Below are 24,624 nucleotides of genomic sequence, written 5' to 3'. Positions count from 1 at the left end.
GGAACCTCCATACTGTTTTCTATAGTGGCCTCACCAATTTACATTCCCACCAACAGTGCATGAGGTTTCCTTTTTCTTTCTTTTTTTCACATCACTGCAAACACTTGTCATTTGTTGTCTTTTTTTCCCCAAAATTTCAATGTTTATTTACACATTGCATATCAAAAAGTTTGGAAAAAAAAAATTCAACAGTAAGTTAGCAAATTCTCATAGATCTGCCTGTTTCTAGCACTTGGGGGAGATGGGAGTCTTGTAGTTCTTAGAGACTGGAATCCTGATGGCAGAACTTCAAATGTTCTCATCACTTGCCAAGGAAGTGCCATACTTGATCTTCTTCATTACTTCCTTTATTCAGTGAAAATGACACCGATTCAACTAATGATCTAGCTTCCTCTTGAGAGCAATGGAAAGGGCTATCACATACCTGCACATTTGTCCAATTTATAGCCCCTCCATCACACTTCTCCATAAGCAATGCTTTGCAATATTCATGAGTAGATTTAATAACTTTAAGAGCAAAAGCCTTGTTCTTGAATTCTCCATTAAAAGCAAACTGGTTTTCCAGTTTTCCCTTTGGTATCTTATAAAATCTAAACCAATTAAGCGTAGCTTCTAAGTAACCAGGTTTGTACTTCTTAACATCTTCAATATCATGAAACTTTGAGGCTTCAGGATCATTCACATTGATAGCAATTAATTTCCAATCTGTTTCACCCTGATCAATAAGAGCCAGAATTCCAGGGATCTTCACATGAACAACATCTCCACGAGAAAGAACCTTTGAGCGTATCTCACAAACATCAATAGGATTATTATCTCCACAGCAGTCTGTGCTCTTATCTTTTCGATGGGGATCTTCCCAAGTCTGAGGGAGGGCACCATAATTCTATATATAACCCTTGTGAGGAAAGATATTTGCCACATAGGGAAGCTTGCCATCCTTTACATCTTGTTTAATGGGATTCAATGACTCCTCTGTGGCAATCTCCATTTTAGCATTTGTCCACGGAGGTACTTCTACAACCATATTAAACAAATTCTCATATTCATCATTTCGTGCTGTCTTTGTAGGAATGCCATTTTCCTCTTCAGAGGAATATCATGAAAGGGGAAATGTAGTGACCAGCTACATTCTTGAAAAAGAGGTGGTAACCGGGAGGGTGGGGCTGGCCATGCTCCTCCATGCGGTACAGGGCCATGGCGCAGCACGGCCGGGGCTTCTCGGAGCCCCGAGAAGCTTCCAGGAGCTTCTCTTTTTAACTCAGAAAAAAGCCCAATGGCCTCTGCATACCTTACATTTGATCTAAGATTTTTCTACTTCTTTGGCCTCATCTCCAACATTCTTTCCTTTTCTTCTTCTACTCTAGCCATACTACTGGCCTTCTTGCTGTTCTTTGAACATACTAAACATTTGCCTACCTCAGGGCCTTTGCAGTTATTATTCTCTCAGGCCAGAATGCTCTTTAATCTGATATTTTCTTGGCTTAAATCCTTCAGTTTTTTTCAGGTCTCTTGCTCAAATATCACCTTATCAGGAAAAGCTTTCCTGATTGCCCTAAGTAAAATTAACCTACCTCTCATGCTCCTTATCCCCCTTTCCTGTTTAATATTTTTCCATAGCACTTGTCACCATCTAACATATTTTTTATATAATTAACATTGTATTTTACATACAATCTATCTGAATAAATTATGTATATTTAGTATAATGTATGTTGACTTATAGCCCCCACTAGACTATAAAGTCCATGGAATCAGGGACTTTGATTTTTTTATTATGTGTCCTCAGTGTTTGTAACAGTTCTTAAAATGTAATTGGTGTTCCATTAATATTCGTGGGATAAGTAAATAAATAAATTTACCTTATTAGAGAAAGAATTTACTTTGTTCAGACTCTAATAGTACCAGTCAAGTTAAGACATTTCCTGATGCTTGCTTCTCTCTTTGCCTAGTTCCATCCCTGATGGAAGCAGAAGCAATTTTGTGTGTGGAGATGGGAGTTGGATGGGTTAAAGAATGCAAGGGAGGAAATAGAGAAAAAAGAAGACCATACCCTTGTCCTCCACTTTAAGTGTCCCAGCTTGAAACTACTACCAGTTGGCAGAGGGAAGAAGTTTTAACTTTAAATCAAGTTGGTGTTTTGATTAATAAACTGGACTAGACATTATTATTACTGAGCTAGATTATTCTTGGCACTAAAAGTAACTTAAAAGAAGAGTGTCTAAGAAAATTATGGGACCTTCCCTTACCCAACATTTTCTTCAAAGGACAAGAGAAAAAAATGAATCTGCAGATTGGTTATACAGGACCTAGTATAAAGGGAATGAATGAAGTTGTTGTTTGTTTGTTTGTTTGTTTTTTGTCTGCATTCTATGGAGTTCTGCTTAATCAACATAATGGTTACCCTTCTATTGTGCTCTTTATCACAATGGTTAGTAATCTGTTGTTTACGTGTCTGTCTCCCTTACTAGACTATGAGTATAAGAAGAGAGGGCCAGTGTTTTATTAAGCCTGTTTATCCAAGACCCACCATGGTGCCTGAAACATAGCAACCATTTAGTGTTTGTTGAATAGCACCCTCCTCCCCCAGCCTCTCTTCTCACCTCAATTCAAGAGTTACCTGCATACCAAAATACGTTGAGTGTCAAAAATGCAATATTTGGTGATATAAAAGAGGCTGATTGCTTAGATATTTAGAGATTATACTGTATTCCAAGGTTTAGATCTGCTTACCACAATGAAAATTTAATATCACTCCATTCTATACTCTAAGGGAAAACACTTTACTTCTGATGTATCACAGCGTTGCCTTTATTCTTCCTTTCTTCCTCAAGCTCTCAGCCACTTAATCTGTCTCCCCCGGCAGGGTATGAATGTGGCTTTTATGGAATCCAGTGTTTAGAATAAAAGCTGAAAATAATCCTCTTCTCTCCACATCTGGTATTGCTGTGATGCCTTTTAAAGGCAGAGCTTGAACCCTTATTATTTAAAAGTTTGAAAGTCAACATCTTCTGTATGCTTGTGGCAAATGCAAAAAAAATTGACGACTTTTTGAAAGACTGTGGAGAGAGCCTGTGTTTTAGTATAAAAACTACAGCATCATTGTCACTATGATCCAGAGGCGAAAAGTTATAAAACATTTCGGCACAAAGAGATGTCACATGAATTTAATAATTTTCATGTGGATAATCATTTTCCAAACAAAACTGTAGCCATGACTTAATCCCTCCTAGAAAGACAGGAGTGTATCTTCAAACAAACTGCCTAAGCTGTTTGTTCACAGTTTGCTTTTTGATTCAGCAAGATGGATTATGAGAGGTAACAACCAGAGCTGTGACAGCTTTGGCTAAATCCCACCTGGCGTTCAGTTCATTCGTTTCTCCTTTAAAAAGCTCTCCAAGTTCATAATTCTACAAAAGGCTCAATCAAAGTCATTGGAGGAGTGCCTTGGCTTAAGGGTGGTGGTAGTGGCGGGGTTGGGGGGTGGTGTTGGGGGAGGGGTTTAATATGCCAAGTAAAAGATCCATTGTTATTGAAAAATTCTTCATTTGTTTTATTTACATAGTGAATGCAACCCAAGTATGAATCCAATTTGGAAAATGAAGTACTTTGGCTGACTGTGAAGTGAAGTAAAAACATTGAAGTCCTATCCCACTGCTTTTAGTGAGTCTTTCCTGGTCAGTGACAGCCCAGTGACCCTTCTTGGGGCACAGTGTGGCTGCCATTTTCCTGACCTCTAGACGTTGTTTCTTCCATAGCACTCATCCACAATCATATTATATATATAATACACATGTGAAACCTCCTCCATCATATTTATTAGCCTATCTCCTTTCTATTATGGTTACTATCACCTTTATTCCCCTCACCATGGCTTAAAGTGTCAGTAGGGAAGGAAAGAAAAATTTGGTAGTCTTTCATTGCATATGAGAGTTGCTGACAGAGGAGTTGCAAAATACAGGACTAAATGGCTACTAAGTATTTCTTTTTTCAGTTGTAGGATGCCATGTTAGTTATCTCAGTTCTTTAGTTCCTTGGTTAGAATAGGCAAGTTAGTGTTAATTGTTTATGGTCAGCAGCTGTCCACTTTGGGATATCAACATATTGGTCAATCTTCATTACTCATGAAGTGGGTAGCAGATTATTTGCCATTAATAATTAAAATGCTAACATTTAAGAATAAATTACTTTAAAAATGGGAGCTAAATCAAAACCATCCGTATTTACAGTAAAATCAGTTTATCTTTACTTGCATTGAAGCGGCAAAAGAAAGCGTAGAGTTAGCATGAAGAATTGTTGACAATGTCTATGGGAGTACTACATTCCTGGGAGGACAAAATGTTAGGAAACACTGATCTTTGCTTCAAAGCCCTAGAAGGTAGAAGCAAGAGATGGCAAAATTAGATTGCCTTATACTCTTTCATTCATTGTCATCATTCCCTGTATGGACAGTAATTTTGTACCTGATGGTACCTTCCTAAAGTCATCTTTGAGACTTGGTTTCTAATGTATAACTACTTAGCACGCATTTGATCCCATATGCTAACAAGAAAGGAAAACTATAAATCCAATCTTGCTTTGAGATTGAACTATGGATTTCAATTACTATATCAAACCTTATACCTGAATTGTTGTTAAGCGCCAACATTATTTCCATCTAACTTCCTCTTCCTTTATCTGCATACCTATCATGGAAGTGCTAAGCAGGAATACAGGGGCACAAGGGTTGTCAACCTATGGGAAAAGGAAGTAAATTTTAGAAATTTGGTGTTTGGTCCCTGGATCATTCAAGAGTGGCAGTCTGTTAAAATATTGATGTGCGCATATGGTGTCATCTCTTCAGATATCCTAGTAACAACCTATCTTTGAGACTCAGAGCTTGAAGTTTAAGAAAAGCATGAATTGAGAATATGGCATTATATTAGTCTTTTTCTCTCTTTCAATCTTTGATAGGTGTTGAGGACAGTAAACTTGAAGGATTTTTTGTACTTTGATTTAACAGTTTATTGTATTGTTTTAATATTTTCTGTGGTTTCTTTGTTTTTCACGTTTTGCACCATTATTTCAGGTCTTCTGGACCTGAGATTCAAGTACAAGTTGTTGAAATTATTACATTTTTAACAATATATTGGAATCTGGGATAATCTTATTTATTTTATGTTCAGGTATTTGTTGATGTCAGTTAAAAATTATGGCCTTTATATACATTAATTTATCTGCAACATATATAAATTTACATATTGAAAGCATATTTATTTCTAATATATATAAACACATATTTTTTAGTTTATACATATGTAACATTTATTTTCAGTGTATGTGTAATAGTCACAAATATTTCCCAGTGGCATTTGAAATGAAATTTTAATTTTTCATTGTTTTTCTTTTAAACTGATCAGTATAACTGATTAAGTAATCAGCTTTCATCTTTTTGTGTATGAAATGAATGTTTTCTGCTTTTACCTGGTAATATACTTTTAGGGTAGCTAAGGTTTGGGGATGCAGCAGGGAGTTCCCAGAATGAAAGTGTTAACTCCCTGAAGAAACAGAACTCTGAAGAAATGTAGTGACAATTGTTTGGCACTAGCGAAGCACAGGCAGGTTTTAACATGCAAATCCTGTTTTGTTGCTCTTGTTTTCCTGGTATCCAGAGAAAAACCAGATAATCATTGTCACTCCAACCACAACTGCTCAAAATGGGCTCTTATTCAATAAAGAAAATAAAGACACTTTTAAAATTTGTTTTTGAGGGTCTGAGTTCTGTAGAAATACTCAGGCTGAAAACAGGAGGAGGAAAACAAATATTTGTTAAGTGATGTGCCTATGTCTAACATTAAACTAAATGATATGCGATACAAAACAAAAATGCTAATATTTCTATAAACAAGGACCTACAGATAAGATAGATAAAGCACATGTAGGAGTCAGTTAATAAACATGGCATTATTTTCTATAGGGTTAACATTGTGCAAAATTTTGGGTCATGGACTCCTTGAAAATCTGTTAATAGAATAATACATAGTTACATAAAATTTGTAGGCAATTTTAGAGAGGAAGGGGGTCTAAGAACCCCTAGAATAGAAAACAGGACAGTAATTTTAGGTTGTTCTTTCTTCATTACTTATTCAGAGAAATCCTAGATAAGGACATTACTACTCATATATTCTCTCACAGCACCATTTATCTCATCTTAGATGTTCATGGTTATAAATTAACATTTATTTGTGTGATTATTTGCTTAATGTCTGCATCCTTAACTTGACTGTAAGCTCCATGCTGGCAGAAATATCCTCAATCACTGTTTCAGTCCCTGTGATGAGCACAGTTCCTGGTACATAGTAATCACACAAATATTGGTTGAAAGAATCAACAGCTGATTGTGGATCTGACATTAAATATACAAGTTAGAGAAGACAGCTAGAGTTACCTGTGCTGGAATTGTCAGGATGAGTTTGATGGAGGAGGCAGCACCAGTTCAACCCACATTTATTGAGCACTTATCATGGATAGGGCCTTGGGCTCTGCATGGGATGGGGGAGATATCTAGAGCTTATTTTTGGAAGGTGGGAAGTTTTGATGGTCACAGAGGCAGGGAAGAGGCATCTTGGGTGAGGGGAAATAGGCTTAAAGAGTGGTGTGGAATAAGCATAGTGGATGAGAAAACTAGCATTGCTGGTGGATGTTGGGTAATTGTAGAAAACATGGTGTGACAGGTTATGAACTGTTCTGACCAAGATGTTGCCTTAGGTTGCCTTGGGTCTCCATAAGCAGACCTTGTGATGAGGATTCATGTGCAAGTGATTTCTTAGAGAAGTACTCCCAGGAGAAATGAGTAAGGGCGTGAAGGGAAGGGGAAGAAGCCAAATAAGTGTGTGTGTTTTTTTAGGCAAAGTCCCAGTTTCAGCCTGATCCTGCCAGGGAGTTTCGAAGTGTAAATTACACCTCAGAATGTGTCCAAATCCAGGCAAGGAAGCTAGGCTGTCACACTCCCACATTATTTGGGCATCAACTGCTGGTTACCCCAGGGTATGTAAACTCCCAGGCCCTTCCTGTTTTCTTTGCAGGAGCAGGGACAAAGTAGCTCTAGTAGCTCCAGGGCAGTCATTGGAAGAGAGTAGTATGTGCTGATAATTATTAAAAGCAAATCACCCCAAAGCCAAGGAATGGACACACAGAAAGGTCAGTAGGATGGTAAAGCCTCTGGGGAGAGCACCTGCAGTGACTGCTACAGGAGTTCTAGCTTGACTTAGTAAGCAATAGAGATTCATCACAGTGGTTCCCAAATCTGGCTACATGTTAGAAACACCAGAGGAACTTTTTTTTTTTTTTTTTGCCGTACGCGGGCCTCTCACTGCTGTGGCCTCTCCCGTTGCGGAGTACTCTGCCGTTGTGGAGTACAGGCTCTGGATGCGCAGGCTCAGCGGCCATGGCTCACGGGCCTAGCCGCTCGGCGGCATGTGGGATCTTCCTGGACCGGGGCATGAACCTGTGTCCCCTGCATCGGCAGGCGGACTCTCAACCACTGCGCCACCAGGGAAACCCAGAGGAACTTTTAAAGAAAAATTCATTACTTGCTCTGACTGAGATGAATTAAATCAGAACCTCTTCAGGTAGAACTTTGGCATCAGTGCTTTTTTAAAAAGCTCCTCCCTTGGAATCAAAGGATTGACTGGATTACAGGCTCCAAGGCAAGGATGTGGCAGGATGTAAGTATAAATAGTATTTTTAGGGAGATAAAGAGGCAGAATTTTATAGGCTGTGTTCAAGGGAGAAGAAACTGGAGGAGGTAGAGTTTTAACAAAAGGTGATGACACAGACTGCGATGGTGGCAGAGAAAATGGAGATTAAAGGAACAAACTTGAGAGAAATTTTAAGGAAAAATCCAGGAGATTTAATAACTGATTGAATGTAAGAGATGGAGGAGTCAAAGATGGCTTGAAGATTTCCAGGCTGGGAGTCTGGCTTTGAAGCAATGTTCTTTGAAGTACTATGATGCTCAGACTGTGGAAAATTATATTAGCATAACCCTTTGACATTTTCTGGAGAAGGGAAGGTGCTTATTATTAATAAGGAAGCTTGTCTTCCTTATTATTCTTTGGTCACAACTTAGACATTCTACTAACTCTTTTAGGCTAAAAGTGATTGTTTAGATCATATGATCCATAATATAATGAAAGTAAATATATCTTATGTGGCCTGAGAAATTTGTTCCCAGGGAACTTGGAGCTTGGGTGTTCAGAAATGGTGTTCATAATTCTGTCATATTCTGCTAGTGTCAATATTCCAGTTGACAGGATTGGCACTGGTTACTTCTGCTATTAATACTGCTAAATATACACGTTTATAGCCATCTATCTTTTCTTATATCTTAGTCATAAATTATAACCCTTGATATAACATATAATTAGATATATCTTTAGCATTTTATGCCTTTTATAATGTGATAAGGTCTTTCTTATGTTTGTGGAGTAATAGAAACAACTTTTCTCTCTTGATACAATAATTATGTAAGCAATTGAAGTTTACATATTTTGCCTTAATTGTATAATATTTTTTTATATATACAAAGCAAAATATGGTTATATAACTACTAGTGCCACTCATTTTGTATAATACTTTCTCAACATATCACATGAAGAATCCAGTAAAGACGGTAAAATAAGGGACTATTATCCCCACTTTATAGATGTTAAAGTTAAGGCCAATAGGAGTAAAGTGACTTGCCCATGGTTGCTTAGTACATAAAGTGGTGGGAAAGAAGCATGAAATCAGGCCTTTTGTTCTCGATTCAAATGTCTTTCCCTTATGCATTGCTCTCTTATTCTAAAGCATTAAAAAGTGATTCTTCTGAGTTCTGCTTTTCCTAGGTTGTGATCATTCATATTTGGATATCTCACTTACTACATATGAGCTGTGGCTTTTAATTTCGGGAAGCAACAGTGGCAACAACAGTATCAATTTTTTTTTTTTTTTTTTTTTTTTTTTGCGGTACGCGGGCCTGTCGCTGTCGTGGCCTCTCCCGTTGCAGAGCACAGGCTCCGGACGCGCAGGCTCAGCGGCCATGGTTCACGGGCCTAGCCGCTCCGCGGCATGTGGGATCTTCCCGGACTGGCACACGAACCCGTGTCCCCTGCATCGGCAGGTGGACTCTCAGCCACTGCGCCACCAGGGAAGCCCACAACAATATCAATTTGATATTATCTGTTAAATGACAGACATTGTGCTTGGAATTCTACAAACCTTTTCTCTAACCCTCGTAATAACATTATGTAGTAGGTAAGTAATAACCTCATTTTGCAAATAAGAAAACTGAGACTTAGAATGACGTTTTTCTATAATAAAAACGGTTATATCATATTTTAGATTCCACATATAAGTGGTATCATATGATATTTGTCTTTCTCTGTTTGACTTACATTACTTTGTATGATAATCTCTGGGTCCAACCATGTTGCTGCAGATGGCATTATTTCATTCTTATTTTGTGGCTGAGTAGTATTCCATTATATATATATATATATACACACCTTCTTTATCCATTCATCTGTTGATGGACACTTAGGTTGCTTCCACGTCTTGGCTATTGTAAATAGTGCTGCTATGAATATTGGGGTGCATGTATCTTTTCAAATTAGAGTTTTTTCTGTATATATGCCCAAGAGTGGAATTGTTGGATCATATGGTAACTCTGTTTTAATTTACAAAAGAGAAACAGACTCACAGACATAGAAAATAAGCTTATGGTTACCAAAGGGGAAAGGGAGAGAGGGATAAATTAGGAGTTTGGGACTAGCAGATAGAAACTACTGTATATAAAATAGATAAACAACAAGGTCCTACTGTATAGCATAATAAACTATATTCAATATCTTGTAATAACTATAATGGGAAAGAATATGAAAAAGAATATGTATATGTATAACTGAATCACTTTGCTGTACACTAGAAACTAACACAACATTGTAAATTAACTATACTTCAATTTAAAAATATGATGAAACAAACAAAAATAACAGCTGTACTTACTAGGCATTACAGTTCATAGGAAAGAAGAAAAGAAAAAATGTATTATAATTTTAACATTTGTACTACAGACAAATATTTATTGAAACCATACTCTTCAAGTAGTTTTATTATATTCATTCTTAATGTTTTACTTAGAAAGATTTCTGTTTGATTAGTTTATACTCATAGGGTTTTTAGAATCATTTCTTCATATCTCTCCTAAGGTTCCTATTAGTTATTTTTTATTTTTATTTTTTATTTTTTTGTTTCTTTTCTTTTCCTATTAGTTTTTAAAGTCTGAATATTTTTAGATAATGAAGTAATGTTTGTTGCTAGTTGTAGCGGACATCTGTGGCTAAAGGTTATGTCTGTTTAACATATGTATTGTCCTAGCTTTATTCTTACGGTTCCTTCTGGGAACTTCCTCTCTAGCGTGCTTTACTCCTGCTCCTGGGATATAAGCAGATCTAGTTTGGCCTATCAGATTATTTCATTCACTAAGCATTAGTGATCAATTCTTTTAGGGATGGGCAAGTATGACTGTGTAATAAAGAATTTGGCCTCAGCTCAAAGACACATCTGGCCTTTGTCTCCTGTTTCTAGGAGGCAACCTCTAAACCCTTGTAATTTCCTGCGAGGAGTGTCTCTATTAGTCATGGTGGGCTCCTTAGACCACGTGATGTCAGACTGACTTCTGGGAAATATGTGGGCTGGAGATTGAGCTAAACCATGCAGGTAATTATTCAATCAATCATGCCTACATATTAAACCCCCATAAAAACTCTGGATGTGGAAGTTTGGGTGAGCCTCCTTAGCTGGGAGTACTCTTAGAGTATTGCCATTTATAGGTGCTGGAAGAGTAATTGCATCTCTGAGGATGGTGAAAGCTTTGCATCTGGAACCCTTCCAGATTTTGCCCTATGCACGTTTTCCTTTGGTTGATTCTAACTTGTATCCTTTTGCTATAATAAAACTGTAATGATAAGTCTAATGTTTTCCCGAGTGCTGTGAGTTGTTCTAGTGAACCGTCAAACCTGTGGGTGGTCATGAGAACTCCCCTGAATTTTTAGCTAGCTGGTCTGAAGTAAGGGTGTCCTTTTGGGAACACTGAACTTGTGCCTGGTGTCTGAAATGAGAGCAGTCTTGAGACTTCCCTCTGATTTTTCACTTAGTGTCAGAAGTCTTGGGCATACTTGGCAGTCTGGAGGACTGTGCCCTTAACTTGAGTCTGACCACCTTTGGATGATGGTCAAGCAGAGCCTTGCATAGGATTGATATATAGACAGATAGGGAAGTTCTATTTCTAGAAATGTTAAGCTAGGGATGTTAAGGAAAGATGTAGTTGTCTTGCTGGTAGTCATGTTGTCTACCATGTGGTGATAGCCTGCATGCAGAATGTAGCTAGGTAGAGTAAAAGAATCATGAAATGGAGAAAGAAAGCTCTGATAATGTTGTTTGAGCCCACTGATTTCACTGTGCCAGACACCATATGTATCTATAACTTCCTGGTTCAGTAAATCATTAAATTTCCTTTTCGCTTAAACTAGTTTGAACTGGCCTCCACCACTGCAGTCTAAGAATTTGCCAAGCACTTGTTCTTGGGACCCAGTGCTTTTCCTAGAGGATCACAAACCTCCACATGTATTGCTGAATGAAATTTTGATCAAGAATTTCCTTATTTTCATGAAACCCTGATAATCACTTAGAACTTCATTTCAAATGTACTTTAAACTTTTTTTTTTTATTAAGGAAGAAACCTTATCTTTGTTAAAACATTTCATTAATGAGTGACCAAGTTTATCCCCTTGAATCATATTATCTAACTGTATTTTTTAGTATGGAAATTGAGAATAAGGGGGAAATGTAGAGTCAAAAAGATTCTGGAAATACTTATACTTTAAAAATTTTCTTTGTTGAGCATATAACTAATAAAAGGAAATAACTAATAAAAATTTGATGTTTGCGTGCACAAACTTGGGTTTGGGAGCAAATTCTTTTGGATTAAAATTATATGATGTGTAAATTTCCGTATACAGAAATTAGCCCGTCTACAAATCTGTATAGAATTTATTCAAGGACAGATTATATATACATATATACATTTAAAATAATTATTGAATTTTTCCTATTAGAAATCAATAAATACTTATTTTAGAAAAGGGAAAAAATGTTCATTCATTCAAGATATGTCTTTAGCACCTATAATATGTGAGACATTCTCAAAAGATTGCAATGAACAAGTCAAATGTATTTTTGCTCTCATGCAGATTAAATTTTGTGGTATAAAAGAAAATAGAATTATCCATAATCCTACTCTCTAAAAGAACAAGGTTAATATTTTAGTGTATTTCCAACATACGTGCTTTAGTGGGGTGTGTATGTGTGTGTGTAGTGCAATTGAAATAATATTCTGCATACAGTTTTGGATTCTGCTTTTTCCTTTAGTTTTTTATTTTTAATCTTACCTTTAGCTATTTAACATTCTTCAAAAACATTAGTTTTAATGGCTACTAATATTGTAAGTCATATTTATTTACCTTTAAAAAAAACCTTTTTTTTAAAAATTACCACACTGTGCTGAGTAGTTTTGTCCACATACATTTGTCTAAACCATGCCTATTTCATTAAGATACATTCTTGAAATGACTGAGTGGCTAAAAAGACAGGAATATTTTAAAGTTTCAATTTCATAAATCTGAGTTTTTCCTTAGAAAGGGTGTATTACGTTAGATTCCTGCCGAAGAAGATTTAGAAAATGCTTATCTCATTTCACTTTTGCCATAATTAAATATTGATGTACATTTCTTGCTAGCATTGTTTTACACTTTTGTTTTTGTTAAAGGATGCTATTCTACAGTATAAGTTCTAACTAGTTATTTCAGGCATACGGGAAATCAGTTATTTTCTTCTTTTTAAATAAATTTATTTTATTTATTAATTTTTGGCTGTGTTGGGTCTTCATTGCTGTGCACAGGCTTTCTCTAGTTACAGCGAGTGGGGGCTACTCTTCATTGTGATGTGTGGGCTTCTTCATTGCGGTGGCTTTTCTTGTTGGAGAGCATGGGCTCTAGGCGTGCAGGCTTCAGTAGTTGTGGCACACGAGCTCAGTAGTTGTGACTCGTGGGCTCTAGAGTGCAGGATCAGTAGTTGTGCCACACGGGCTTAGCTGCTCCACAGCATGTGGGATCTTCCCGGACCAGGGCTCGAACCTGTGTCCCCTGCATTGGCAGGCGGATTCTTAACCACTGCGCCACCAGGGAAGCCCCTAATATTTTCTTTTGCAGTGCCCATTCTCCAGCAGTAGTCTTGGTATTGGAGCAACAATCAAACTCACAAAACACAATAGGCTTCACCCAGCTTTAAGTCAATTTAGCATTAGGAAAAGATACAGATGGACAAGAGAACAGCATGCACGACAACAGCATAGAAGAGAGTTTATGATTTTCAGGCACAGATTCCAATGTTCCAGTTACTTCACACTTGATATATGCATGGTGTTAAGAGATGGGGCTATGTGGTAGATCATTTCAACTTTTTTTTTTTTTTCCGGTACGTGAGCCTCTCACTGTTATGGCCTCTCCCATTGCAGAGCACAGGTTCCGGACACGCAGGCTCAGTGGCCATGGCTCACGGGCCTAGCCGCTCCACGGCATTTGGGATCTTCCCGGACCGGGGCACGAACCCGTGTCCCCTGCATCGGCAGGCGGACTCTCAACCACTGAGCCACCAGGGAAGCCCATCATCTCAACTTTTATATAGCTTATCAAGTAACCTCTTTAGGGATACAGGAGTAGAGTCCATTCTCCAGGGCTGCTGCATCTTATCAATATAGATTCCTCACTTTAATTTCAACAGCGAGGTACAAGTGCTTGGTTTGTACAAATTCTTAGCTAGAGATTATTATTTATTTTGCAGTCATTGTAGATCTACTCCTCACAATTCCTTGAGCTAGCAGTAGCCATCCATGAGGATAGAGGAAAGGAGCCAGCTGTTAACTCTTCCCTTTAATCCTGTATCTAGAATTTTTATTAAACAGTCTTTGTAATTCTAAGACTTAGAGTTTATTATCTTGTATATGTGTGTGTGTGTGTGTGTTGCAGGCAAATAGTTATTTCATGTACAGTTTATGAAAAAGGGTGTATATGTTAAGGCTGCGGTCTCTGAAAGCAGTCTGCCTGGAGCAAATCCCAACTTCTGCCTTTACTTAAGTTACTTGAATTCCCCTTGCTTTACCTGTAAAATGAAGATAATAATAGCATTTACATCGTAGAATTCCTTTATGGATTAAGTGAGATAATGTGTGTAAGGCAGTTAATTCCTGGTACCTAATAACTGTATTAGGTACTATTTTACATTCTTGCTCAATAGTTGTAGCTCTTATTTCTACTTAATGTCTCAATGCCAGGTTAGTTTCCATAACAATTTAAAATAGTGATCTTTGATAATAAGCATACTTGCTCCTAATTCTTGTAGAGAACTCTTTAGTGCTCATTGTTAAATAAGTTCATTGTTTAAAACATTTTTATTATTATTCCTTTTAATGATGTAAGGTAAATATATTTGTTAGATTGTTTTTGGCTGCAAGTAAAAGAAACAAACATCAACATACTGACTAAACTATGTCACCATAAACACAAAACATTGCTTTCCTATCAATACTGTTCACTCCATACTTAGATAGGTTTCCTTCATGGTCTATTGATGGATTCCAGTAATAACACCATACATATTCACATTGAGCAAATGAGAGAAGTCAACTTCTTGTGATTCTCTTAAGAAATTTACTTTCCTAGTAAATTTAAGTTTAGTTATCTCTGAACTAATCATTGAGTAGCAGGAAGAGATTGGCCTAAATCAATAAGGATCTAAATTATTCAAGAAAGTTAGATGGTTACTTCCATGTCTTGACTGTTGTAAACAGTGCTGCAGTGAACATTGGAAACAATCTAAATATCCATCGATAGATGAGTGGGTAAAGAAGATGTGGTACATATATACAATGGAATATTACTTAGTCATTAAAAAGAATGAAATAATGCCATTTGCAGCAACATGGATGGATCTGGAGATTATCATACTAAGTGAAGTAAGTCGGACAGAGAAAGACAAATATGTAATATTGCTTATATGAAGAATCTTAAAAAAATGATACAAATGAACTTATTTACAAAACAGAAACAGACTCACAGAGAATGAACTTATGGTTGCTAGGGGGGAAGGGTGTGGGGAGGGATAGATTGGAAGTTTGAGATTGACATGCATACACTGCTATATTTAAAATAGATAACCAACAAGGACCTACTGTATAGCACAGGTAACTCTGCTCAATATTCTGTAATAACCTAAATGCAAAAAGAATTTGAAAAAGGATAGATACCTGTATATGTAAAAAACAAAACAAAACGAAACATAGCTGCCTTTGGTGATTGAGGATTGTGCCATGACAGCAGCTACTCTTGTTATGAATGTTAATATTAACCAGTAAAAAAATTATAAGTAAAACTGGGAATGGGACCTCAGTGATGAGAAGAATATAAATGCCTTAGTCTTCACCTAGCTTCATAAGCTTTAGATACACATAAATGAGGATCTTTTCCTTCTTTAAACAAATATTTACTCACCACTGCTATGTACTAGGCACTAGACTAGGCATTGAGGATAAAAAGAATAAGACTGATTATTTTCCTGCCCTCACATAACTTGAAATTTCTCTGGAAAGACAGATGATTACACAAATAGAGTGTGATATGGCTCTAAATTTTTTTGGATAGCAGGGGATGTTTCTCAGAGGAAAGTCCTTGTGAACTTATGTCTGAAAGATAAATAATACTTGACTGATAAAGTCTGAGGGGATAGGGAGAAGGAACCAGGGCAGGGGAATAGGATGTATCAAGATCCAAAAGTAAGAGACAGCCCGGAGCCTTAAAGGCACTGGAAAGAGTTTGGTATGACAGTAGGACAGAGTTGTGTGGGGAGGGGCCGGAGGTGAAGAGTCTTGGAAACCTTGTTAAGTTCTGACTTTGTCTTAAGAATCCTGGGAAAATTTACAACAGGTTTGAGCTGGGGAATGGCACAAATTTGGGAATTGGCATTTACAGAAGATTGTGGGGATTAAGAATGGATCCAAATTGGAGGCATTTTTAGTGGTCTAGGTGAGTGATAGTGATGGCATGGGTTAAGTAAGGATGGTGGCAGTCATGTTGGAGAGATGAACAGAATTGGAACATAATTCTTTTATTTACCATTAACCTGGTGCTTGATTAAGCAGTGAGAGAGAAGTCACAGATGGTCCCCATGTTTCTGACTTGGGTAACAGTGCTACCATTCAGCGACATAGAAACACTGGAGTACACAGCATTGAGAAGATGATGGATTTAATTTCTGAAATGTTGAGTTCAATGTTCTTAGATGCCTCTAAGCAGAGCTTTCCAGTCAGAAGTTGGCTATGGGGCTCCGGTTGTATATCTATATCTATATCTATATCTATATCTATATCTATATATATATAAAGCAGCTTTATTGAGATATAATTCATTTAAGATATAATCCGCCCATTATGTGTGCATTTTCTTATCGATTCATCCATCTATGGACACTTAGGTTGTTTCCCTGTCTTGGCTGTTCTAAATAATGCTTCAGTGAACATGGTGGTGTAAATATCTTTTTGAGTTAGTGTTGTCATTTTCTTCAGATGAGTGCCCAGAAGTGGGATTGCTGGATCATATGGTAGTTTTATTTTAAATTTTTTGAGGAACCTTCATACTGTTTTCCATAGTGACTGCAGTAATTTACATTCCTATCAACAGTGCATAAGGCTCCCCTTTTCTCCACATCTTTGCCAACACTTATTATATCTTGCCGTTTTAAAAAATTGAGGTATAGTTGACATATAATATTCTATTCATTTCAGGTGTACAGCAGAGTGATTCAGAATTTTTATAGATTATACTCCATTTAAAGTTATTATAAAATATTGGCTATATTTCCTGTGCTATACAATATATCCTTGTAGCTTATTTATTTTATACACAGTATTGTTTGTACCTCTTAACCCCTACCCCTATCTTGCCCCTCCCCACCTCTCTCTCCCCACTGGTAACCACTAGTTTGTTCTCTATATCTGTGAGTCTGTTTCTTTTTTGTTTTATTCACTAGTTTGTTGGATATTTTAGATTCCACATATAAGTGATATATACAATATTTGTCTTTCTCTTTCTGACGTATTTCACTAGTCATAATACCACCCAGGTCCATCCATGTTGTTGCAAATGGCAAAATTTCATTCTTTTTTTATGACCAACTAGTATGCCATTGCATGTATATATCATGTTTCTTTATACATTTATCTGTTGGTGAACATTTAGGTTGCTTTCATATCTTGGCTATTATAAATAATGCTGCTCTGAACATTGGGGTGTATGTGTCTTTTTGAATTAGTGTTTTTTGTTTTGTTCGGATATATACCCAGGAGTGGAATTGCTGGATCACTTGGTAGCTCCAGTTTTAGTTTTTTGAGGAATCGCCATACTGTTCTCCACAGTGGCTGCACCAATCTACATTCCCACCAACAGTGTGCAAGGGCTCCCTTTTCTCCACCCCCTTGCCAACATTTGTTATTTGTATGTGGTATTTTGAGTCACAGCCATTGTGACAGGTGTGAGGTGATATGTCATTTGCATTTTTCTGATAATTAGTGATGTTGAGCATCTTTTCATGTGCCTGTTGGCCATCTGTATGTCTTCTTTAGAAAAATGTCTGTTGAAGTCTTCTGCCTATTTTTCAATCATGTTGTTTGGTTTTTTCATATTGAGTTGTATGAGCTGTTTATATATGTTGGATATTAATCACTTTTGGTCATATCATTTGGAAATATTGAATATTTTCTCCCATTCATGAGGTTGCCTTTTCTTTTTGGCAATGGTTTCCTTTGTTGTGCAAGAGCTTTTACATTTAATTAGGCCCCATTTTTAAATTTATGGTTTTAAAAACAATTTATTTTATTAAAGTATAGTTAATTTATAATATTGTGTTAATTTCTGCTGTACAACAAAGTGATTCAGTTACACACACACACACACACACACACACACACACACACACACATCCTTTTTCACATTCTTTTCCATTATGGTTTATCACAGGATATTGAATATAGTTCCCTCTACTATACAGTAGGACCTTGTTGTTTATCCGTTCTCTATAGAATAGTTTGCATCTGTTAATCCCAAACTCCCAATCCATCCCTCCCCCATCCCCCTCCCCCTTGGAGACCACTCACTTGTTTGTGAGTCTGTTTCTGTTTCACAGATAAGTTCATTTGTGTCACATTTTAGATTCCACATATAAGTGATATCATATGGTATTATGCTTTTGTTTTCTTTGCCTTAGGAGATAGATCCAAAAAACATTGTTATGATTTATATCAAAGTGTGTTCTGTGTTTTCTTCTGGGATTTTTATGGTTTTCAGTCTTACATTTAGGTCTTTAATCCATTTTAAGTTTATTTTTGTATAATGTGTGAGAAATGTTCTAATTTCATTCTTTTCCATGTAGCTGTCCAGTTTTCCCAGTGCCGCTTATTGAAGAGACTGTTTTCTCCATTGTATGTCCTTACCTCTTTTCTTGTAGATTGACTGTAAGTGCGCTGGTTTATTTCTTGGCTCTCTATTCTGTCCCATTGCTCTGTGAGTTTGTTTTTGTGCTAGTACCATGCTGTTTTGATGACTGTAGCTTTGCAATATAGTCTGAAGTCAGTGCGTGTGATACCTTCAGCTCTGTACTTCATCCTCAAGATAGTTTTGGCTATTTGAGGTCTTTTGTATTTCTATACAAAATTTCAAATTATTGTAGTTCTGTGGAAAATGCCATTGGTATTTTGACAGAGGTTATATTGAATCTGTAGATTGCCTTGGGTCATTTTAACAGTATTAATTCTTTTATCCATGAATGTGGTATATCTTTCCATTTGTTTGTGTCTTCTTCAATTTCTTTCATTACTTTCTTTTAGTTTTCATAGTACAGGTGTTTCACTTCCTTAGTTAGATTTATTCTTAGGTATTTTATTCTTTTTGACGTGATTGTAAATGGGCCCAGGGGTCCCAGACCTGGTGTTGGACTGTTGGTGAGTGGGGCTGGTTTCATGACACAGCTGGCTTCAGGGTCTGACTTGTACCAAAGCTTGTGCTGGCCTGCTGGTGAGTGGGGCCGAATCCCAGCATGGCTGGCGGAGGGACACAAAGTATCTCAGAGCTGGTGTTGGCCTTCAGGTGGGTGGGATCAGGGCCAGGTTGTCCTGAGGCTGGCGCCTCCCTGCTGGTGGGTGAGGCTGTTCCCGAGGCTAGAGTCACCTCACTGGTGAGCAGGGCTGAGGACCATGGTGTCTTAGGATTGGTGTCTGACCACTGGTGGGTGGAGCTGGGTCCTGAGATCTCTGGATGCAGGGCCCTGAGTGTCCTGGGTCTAGTGTCTGCACAGTGGTATATGGGGCCAAGTCCTGAGTCCTCTGGTGGACAGGGCTGTGTCCAGGTGTGGCTGTGGCCTCAGGATGTCTTAAGGGACCCTACCTGCTGGGGGTGGGGCTATGTTCCTGCCTGGCTATTTGCTTGGCCTGCAGCACTCCAGTTCTGGTGTGTACAGACTGATGGGCTGGGGTGGGGATCAGTCCTAAGGCTAATATGCTCGAGGGAGGATTCCAAAATGGCACTTGCCAGCACCAGTGTCCACGTGGTAGAAGGAGCTCACTAAAAATATCAGCTGCCAGTATCTGTGTCCCAAGGGTGAGCGCCAGTTGCCTCCTGCGTCTTCATGAGACTCTCCAAGATCAGCTGGTTGGGTGGTTCTGAACCAGGTCCCTTTCAATTTACTGCTTCTTCCCTGGATCCTGGAGTATGTGCGATATTGTGTGTGCCCTTTAAGAGTGGAGTCTATTTCCCACAGCTTTCTGGGTCTTCTGAAAGTAAGCCCCACTGTCCTTCCAAGTCAAATGTTCTGGGAGCTTGTGTTCCTGATGCAGGACCCCCGGGCTGGGGAGCCCAATGTGGAGCTCAGACCCCTTGCTCCTTTGGGAGAACCTCTGCAGTTGTAATTATTCTCCCATTTGTGGGTTGCCCACCTGGGAGCATGGGTGACTCCACCCCTTCTACCTGTCTTCTTGTGGTTCCTTCTTTATATCTTTAGTTGTAGAAGAACTTTTCTGGTAGATTCCAGTCTTTCTCATCAATAGTTCCTCTGTAAATAGTTGTAATTTTGGTGTCCCTGTGACAGAAGAGCACAGGGTTTTCCTACTCTACCATCTCCTTTCACACCCACCAACCACTAATTTAATATCTATCTTTTTATATTTGCTTGTTCTAGACCTTTCATATAAATGGCATCATACAAGGTATAGGTCTTTGTGACTGGCTTTTTTTACTTAGCATGTTTTGAATGGTTTGCTATTTTTAAAAATTAGATTTTGTATCATTTTAATGTTAATTTCATAAGATTAATTGGTTCACTTGGCATCTTAAAATATTTGTGTATAATTTCTACAACAAGGGGATCACTAATTGCTTAGACATTTCAAATAATTTACAGTAAAATCATCTGGTTTTGCAGTAATTTTCTTTTTTCTTGTTGTTTATTTATTTATTGTCTTATTAGTCATTCATTTTATACACATCAGTGTATACATGTCAGCCCCAATCTCCCAATTCATGACACCACAACCCCCACCCACCGCCGGTTTCCACCCTTGGTGTCCATATGTTTTTCCTCTACTTCTGTGTCTCAATTTCTGTTCTGAAAACTGGTTCATCTGTACCATTTTCTAGGTTCCACATACATGCGTTAATATACGGTATTTGTTTTTGTCTTTCTGACTTACTTCACTCTGTATGATAGTCTCTAGATGCATCCGCGTCTCTACAAACGACCCAGTTTTGTCCCTTTTTATGGCTGAGTAATAGTCCATTGTATATATGTACCATACCTTCTTTATCCATTCATCTGTTGATGGATATTTACGTTGTTTCCATGACCTGGCTATTGTAAATAGTGCTGCAATGAACATTGTGGTGCATGTCTTTTTGAATTATGATTTTCTTTGGGTATATGCCCAGTAGTGGGATTGCTGGGTCACACGGTAATTCTATTTTAAGTTCTGTAAGGAACCTCCATACTGTTCTCCATAGAGGCTGTATCAATTTACATTCCCACCAACAGTGCAAGAGGGTTCCCTTTTCTCCACACCCTCTCCAGCATTTGTTGTTTGTAGATTTTCTGATGATGCCCCTTTTAACTGGTGTGAGCTGATACCTAATTGTAGTTTTGATTTGCATTTCTCTAATAATTAGTGATGTTGAGCAGCTTTTCATGTGCTTCTTGGCCATCTGTATGTCTTCTTTGGAGAAATGTGCTTAGGTCTTCTGCCCATTTTTGGATTGGGTTGTTTGTTTTTTTAATATTGAGCTGCATGCACTGTTTATATAATTTGGAGATTAATCCTTTGTCCGATGATTCAATGGCAAATATTTTCTCCCATTCTGAGGGTTGTCTTTTTGTCTCTATTATGGTTTCCTTTGCTGTGAAAAAGCTTTTAAGTTTCATTAGGTCCCGTTTGTTTATTTTTGTTTTTATTTCCATTACTCTATGAGGTGGATCAAAAAAGATCTTGCTGTGATTTATGTGAGAGTGTTCTTCCTGTTTTCCTCTGAGAGTTTTATAGTGTCTGGCCTTACATTTAGATCTGTAATCCGTTTTGAGTTTATTTTTGTGTATGGTGTTAGGGAGTGTTCTAATTTCATTCTTTTACATGTAGCTGTCCAGTTTTCCCAGCACCACTTATTGAAGAGAGTGTCTTTTCTCCATTGTACATCCTTGCGTCCTTTGTCATAGATTAGTTGACCACAGGGGCGTAGGTTTATCTTTGGGTTTTCTATCCTGTTCCATTGATGTATATTTCTGTTTTTGTGCCAGTACCATATTGTCTTGATTACTGTAGCTTTATAGTATAATCTGAAGTCAGGGAGTCTGATTCCTCTGGCTTCATTTTTTCCCCTCAAGACTGCTTTGGCTATTTGGGGTCTTTTGTGTCTCCATACAAATTTTAAGATTTTTTGTTCTAGTTCCATAAAAAATGCCATTTTTAATTTGATAGGGATTCAATTGAATCTGTAGATTGCTTTGGGTAGTATAGTCATTTTCACAATATTGATTCTTCCAATCCCAGAACATGGTATATCTCTCCATCTGTTGGTATCATCGATAATTTCTTTCATCAGTGTCTTACAGTTTTCTGCATACAGGTCTTTTGTCTCCCTAGGTAGGTTTATTCCTAGGTATTTTATTCTTTTTGTTGCAGTGGTAAATGGGAGTGTTTCCTTAATTTCTCTTTCAGATTTTTCATCATTAGTGTATAGGAATGCAAGAGATTTCTGTGCGTTAATTTTGTATCCTGCAACTTTACCAAATTCATTGATTAGCTCTAGTAGTTTTCTGGTGGCATCTTTAGGATTCTCTATGTATAGTATCATGTCATCTGCAAACAGTGACAGCTTTACTTCTTCTTTTCCAATTTGTATTCTTTTTATTTCTTTTTCTTCTCTGATTGCCATGGCTAGGACTTCCAAAACTGTGTTGAATAATAGTGGTGAGAGTGGACATCCTTGTCTTGTTCCTGAACTTAGAGGAAATGGTTTCAGTTTTTCACCATTGAGAATGATGTTTGCTGTGGATTTGTCATATATGACCTTTATTAGGTTGAATTAGGTTCCCTCTATGCCTGTTTCTGGAGAGTTTTTATCATAAATCGGTGGTGAATTTTGTCAAAAGCTTTTTCTGCATCTATTGAGATGATCCTAATAATTAACAAATTATTCAGTTTGTTAATATGCTGTATCACACTGATTGATTTGCGTATATTGAAGAATCCTTGCATCTCTGGGATAAATCCCACTGATTCATGTGGTATGATCCTTTTAATGTGTTGTTGGATTCCGTTTGCTAGTATTTTGTTAAGGATTTTTCCATCTATGTTCATCAATGATATTGGTCTGTAATTTTCTTTTTTTATAGTATCTTTGTCTGGTTTTGGTATCAGGGTGACAGTGGCCTCATAGAATGAGTTTGGGAGTTTTCCTTCCTCTGCAATTTTTGGAAGAGTTTGAGAAGGACGGGTGTTAGCTGTTCTCTAAATGTTTGATAGAATTCACCTGTGAAGCCATCTGGTCCTGGACTTTTGTTTGTTGGAAGATTTTTAATCACAGTTTCAATTTCATTACTCGTGATTGGTCATTCATATTTTCTATTTCGTCTTGGTTCAGTCTTCAAAAGTTATACCTTTCTAAGAATTTGTCCATTTCTTCCAGGTTGTTCCTTTTATTGGCGTAGAATTGCTTGTAATAGTCTCTTAGGATGCTTTGTATTTCTGCAGTGTCTGTTGTAACTTCTCCTTTTTCATTTCTAGTTTTATTGATTTGAGTCTTCTCCCTCTTCTTCTTGATGAGTCTGGCTAATGGTTATCAATTTTGTTTATCTTCTCAAAGAACCAGCTTTTAGTTTTATTGATCTTTGCTATTGTTTTCTTTGTTTCTATTTCATTTATTTCTGATCTGATCTTTATGATTTCTTTCCTTTTGCTAACATTGGGTTTTGTTTGTTCTTCTTTCTCTAGTTCCTTTAGGTGTAACATTAGATTGTTTATTTGAGATCTTCCTTGTTTCTTGAGGTAGGCTTATATAGCTATAAACTTCCCTCTTAGAACTGCTTTTGCTGCATCCCATAGGTTTTGGATCATCGTGTTTTCCTTGTCATTTATCTCTAGTTATTATTGATTTCCTCTTTGATTTCTTCAGTGATCTCTTGGTTATTTAGTAACATATTGTTTAGCCTCCATGTGTTTGTGTTTTTTACGTTTTTTTCCTTGTAATTCATTTCTAATCTCATAGCATTGTGGTCAGAAAAGATGCTTGATATGATTGCAGTTTTCTTAAATATACTGAGGCTTGATTTGTGACCCAAGATGTGATCTGTACTGGAGAATGTTCCGTGTACACTTGAGAAGAAAGTGTAATCTGCTGATTTTGGATGGAATGTCCTATAAATATTAATGAAATTTATCTGGTCTGTTATGTCATTTAAAGGTTCTGTTTCCTTATTTATTTTCATTTTGGATGATCTGTCCATTGGTTAAGTGAGGTGTTAAATTCCCCCAGTATTACGGTATTACTGTTGATTTCCTCTTTTATAGCTTTTAGCAGTTCCCTTATGTATTGAGGTGCTCCTATGTTGGGGGCATATATATTTATAATTGTTATATCTTCTTCTTAGATTGGTCCCTTGATCATTACGTAGTGTCCCTGTCTCTTGTAACATTCTTTATTTTAAAGCCTATTTTATCTGAGTATTGCCACTGCAGCTTTCTTTTGATTTCCATTTCCATGGAATATCTTTTCCCATCCCCTCATATTCAGTCTGTACGTGTTCCTAGGTCTGAAGTGGGTCTCTTGTAGACAGCATATGTATGGATCTTGTTTTTGTATCCATTCGGCAAGCCTGTGTATTTTGGTTGGAGCATTTAATCCATTCACGTTTAAGGTCATTATTGATACGTATGTTCTTATGATTATTTTCTTAATTGTT

General features: G+C 37.3%; 1 pseudogene; it reads right to left on the bottom strand.

The window, feature by feature from the left end:
* Positions 1–301: 301 nt before the first annotated feature.
* Positions 302–1,199, bottom strand: LOC103084811 (inorganic pyrophosphatase 2, mitochondrial-like; annotated as a pseudogene).
* Between the last annotated feature and the right edge of the window lie 23,425 nt (positions 1,200–24,624).

The sequence above is a fragment of the Lipotes vexillifer genome, unplaced genomic scaffold (assembly GCF_000442215.2).
Source record: "Lipotes vexillifer unplaced genomic scaffold, Lipotes_vexillifer_v1.1 scaffold1066, whole genome shotgun sequence".
In the NCBI taxonomy this organism is placed as follows: Eukaryota; Metazoa; Chordata; class Mammalia; order Artiodactyla; family Lipotidae; genus Lipotes; species Lipotes vexillifer.
Note: the sequence above shows the minus strand (reverse complement) of the source record. Positions and strands in the feature narration are given on the sequence as shown.